Raw genomic sequence first — 4,137 nt, forward strand, 5'->3', positions numbered from 1 at the left:
TTGTTTGGACTTTCCTTTTCTCAGAGATTATTCACAATGCAAACTACTCAATTTGGCTTCCCTACTTAATATAGGATGATCACGGTGCAGACAACTTGGTCTAACTTCACCTCGTTTCAAAGGCCCTTCACAGCGCAGGCTGTTGAGTCTAGCTTTCTCCTCATCTTAGATTACCCTAACTAGTCACTCCAACTAATCCGATATGTTTTTCGTATCCTTTTCATTGCAATGAATAAATTCCAAATGACTTGCCTCAAAATCTTGCTTCACTCAGAGTTGCACAAAAAACCCAAGCGTGCTAGATCAAAAAACCCATTTATAAACATGTTATGTTCTTATAATTAAAACAATCATTAAAAAATATGATTTTTATTTCTTTTGTAATTAGAATCAAATTATATATAACTCTATATTCTAAATTGTTAAGTTTTATGATTTGCTAGTTTACAAGAAGCTCATTAACATCTGCAAAGCAACTTAATATTTGACTATAACACAAGGTATGTCATATTTAAGAATATTTTAAAGACCTATAAAAAAAAGATTTGAATATAAATATTTTGATAACCACAATAAAATCAAAGAGATTTTCTTTCCAAATTAAAATATTACTCTCAGTTCAATAGAAATAATATACATATCAATATAAATATAATGAAATCTTAAGGTCACCAAATATACAAAATAATAATAAACAATACATAATTGAAGATGAAAACAAACAAACTATTACCTACAAACAAAGCGTCCAAACTAAAACAAAGAGCAATCATACCAAGATTATAAGACATCTACGTAGAAAAACAAACTTACTTCCAACTTTTGACATTTCTAATTTAGATTCTGATTCATGGATAAATATTTGTTCTAATTTGATCAAATCATATAAATATTGTTCGAATTGTGGAAGCTTATTTTTTAAGTATGAAAAAGAAAACTTAAAATATATAGAAGAAACAAATACCTATTTTGAGGATTTAGTTATCTAATCCCTAGCTAACATCATTTCAAAATAACAAACAAGACAATATAGAAATTTATAGCTGCTCCAAATGTTTTCAAAACAACATTAGAGAAAAATATTGGGTAACTTATCACCCGACTTATATATAAAAAATATTAACAATGAATGTACATGAAGTACAAATGCTATATACTTTAGATATCTCTTTAAATATCAGTAAAAAGATAACATCTATAGCCATAGGTAATAAAGAACAAAGATCATTATTAGATAATCCTCTATTTTCATATCTAAATAGTAATGATTTATTAAATACTCTAACAAAAGACTCACATAATATAGACACTATTGCTCTTTTTCGTAAAAAATAATCCATTTGTAAAAATATATATATATATATATATATATGAACAATAACTTTAGGAATTCCTATAATTCCTTCTAATGCAATCACTACTTTACTAAACAGACATGCATCATCTTCTCCTTATGGCTTAATGATAGTAGCACACAGCACAAATTATTTAGGTATCTTATATCAAGTAAACAATACACAACTAAAATCACAATACAAATTAGGTAAGTTATCTCATTGTTGGGTTATGTATGAAAGATTAAATAACAAAAAAATCATTAACTTTTATATGCAAGTTTAGATGGAGTATCTAATTTAGAAGATATTACAATAGAAAGAGCCCTATTTCCATTTCTATTTCCATTAGGATATGGAGCTTTAAAATTTCATACATATCTAAAAATGAGAATAGCCTCATTCTTCTCAAAATTCACTTTATACAAGCCATACTTATTAATGATGTACCAATTACGTCAAGCTTTGATTATAGAAAATTCAACAAATTTAACAATGCTACAATAAGATATATATAAATAAACTTAAAAATCCACATGCATATGATCTAGATACCATACGTTATATCATAAAATACAATATCTCTTATTCAATTCCAGGCTCTCCCACTACATGAGGTACTTCATCTTAGAGACGCTCGCAGTGCGACGCTCAAAAGTAAAAATTCACGGTGTTGCTATGAGTGTCTCTATGGGCGTCGTTATACTCTTTGTTACATAGCGACGCTCAGACATATATATATATATATATATATATATATATATATATATATAGAGAGAGAGAGAGAGAGAGAGAGAGAGAGAGAGTACACACATGCGTAAACAGAAAACACATACACACACACATGCATAATCATACACACACACATTGAGAGAGGAAAAGAGAGAAAAAGTAAAGAGAGAGAGAATGAGAGAGAGAGACAGAGAGAGAGAGAGAAAAAAAAAAACCAAAGAGAAAGAAAGGGGGAGAAGACGTAAGGGGAGAAAACAAAGAGAGAGAGAGAGAGAGAGAGAGAGAGAGAGAGAGAGATAAAAAGTAGAGAAAATATGAAATGAAATGTTATATTAAGATTTAGGGTTAGGTTAGATTTAAAATTACATTTAATTAAAATTAGGTTAGATTAAAATCTAAGATTAAGTAAGATCATACAGTTAAAATTTATGCTAGATTTAAGATTAGGTTAAGATTTAAATTAGATTTAGGGTTAGGTTAGATTACATTTAGGTTTAGGTTAGATTTATGTTTATGTTGAGTTTAATATTAGGTTAGATTAAGATTTACCTTAGAGTTAAAATTAGGACAAGATTTAAGATTAGCTATGTTGGATTTAATTTGGATTACATTTAGGTTTAGAATTTAAGGTTGGATTAGATTTAGGTTTATGTTGAGTTTAAGATTAGATTACATTTAGGTTTAGGATTTAAGGTTGGATTAGATTGAGGTTTATGTTGAGTTTAAGATTAGATTAGATTTAGATTTAAGTTAGATTACATTTAGGTTCAATTAACTCACCCACTAACCATGTTCAATTAGCTTAAAACCACCATATGTTCAACCAGGTTAAATTTAAGATTAGATTTTGGATTTAGTTTTAATATTAAAGTGTACCTTCAAGATTACGAAAAATATTAGAGTTAGGCGAACGGTGATCCCTCTCTTCCTCTCTATGGATACGACCTTAAGTTGGAAAGCTTTCAATGGTATGATACTCAAATTGGAGGCCAACATGTAATATGCAAAGTAATCCTCGAACAAGGATCTGATGTGAAGAGATGTTAAGATGCTATGAATTGCTACAGCTAGAGAAGAGGCAGAGGGGTTTTGTCCACTACATGCACTATCATCTAGACGTGGGTGTGTAGATTTCTTGTACCCACAGATATAGGCATTAACCAATAAAGTCTAGGCATTAGACAAGATTATAACCTGGTGGTCCTAATCTCCGTGCACCTCTAGATTGAGGCGGGTGGGGATCATACATGACTAGAGAATGTGAGGTAGTTTATAGAGAGAGAGAGAGAGAGAGAGAGAGAGAGAGAGAGAGAGAGAGAGAGAAGAGACGGAGGATGCCAATAGAAAATTAAATTTATGTCCAGGTTACAAGGTTTTTACATTCATTATGAGTAGTGATGAGGATGTGAGGCCAACCAACCGACACACCTATCTCTCAACAAGGATCTTATGTCCTTGTAATCAATGCAAGCATGTTGTGCAATGGACAAGATGCATTTCTTTGCAGTATGTTCGCGAATTTGGCGAGTATGATCCATCTATTATAGATCAAGTTGTTGAAAATTATAACTCATCGAACTCTGACGCTGGCCAACGGGCAGCAATCTTGCAACCCAATAGACATGTTCGCAGGTGCTTTGGTCAAGTAGCTTACATGAGGCCACAAGATGTAGCCTCTAACAGCTCGAAGTATGATCACGCAGACCACATTTCCTACGAGGCAATGTTTGAGCCCAAGATCAATGAAATGATTGAGATGATCATGGATTCAAAAAGGCTTATCTATGATGACATGAAAAGTGAATCCGATATGCCATTGTATGATGGAGCACGTGTGTCTAGATTGAAGGCGCTCCTGGTTCTTCTCAACATGCAAGAAAAGTTTGGATGGAGTGACACTAGCATCACATCACATTTCAGGTGATCTATTAGAATGTGTTTACTTCAATAAAAACTCTATATGTATAATGATCTAATAGATTACTTACACAAGTGTACCACATTTTTTTCGTTGTGTAGATTGCTCAAAGAGCATATACTGCCCGCTGATAATGTGATGCCAGATTCGAGA

The sequence above is a fragment of the Adiantum capillus-veneris genome, chromosome 18 (genome assembly GCF_014529385.1).
Source record: "Adiantum capillus-veneris isolate H3 chromosome 18, ASM1452938v2, whole genome shotgun sequence".
In the NCBI taxonomy this organism is placed as follows: Eukaryota; Viridiplantae; Streptophyta; class Polypodiopsida; order Polypodiales; family Pteridaceae; genus Adiantum; species Adiantum capillus-veneris.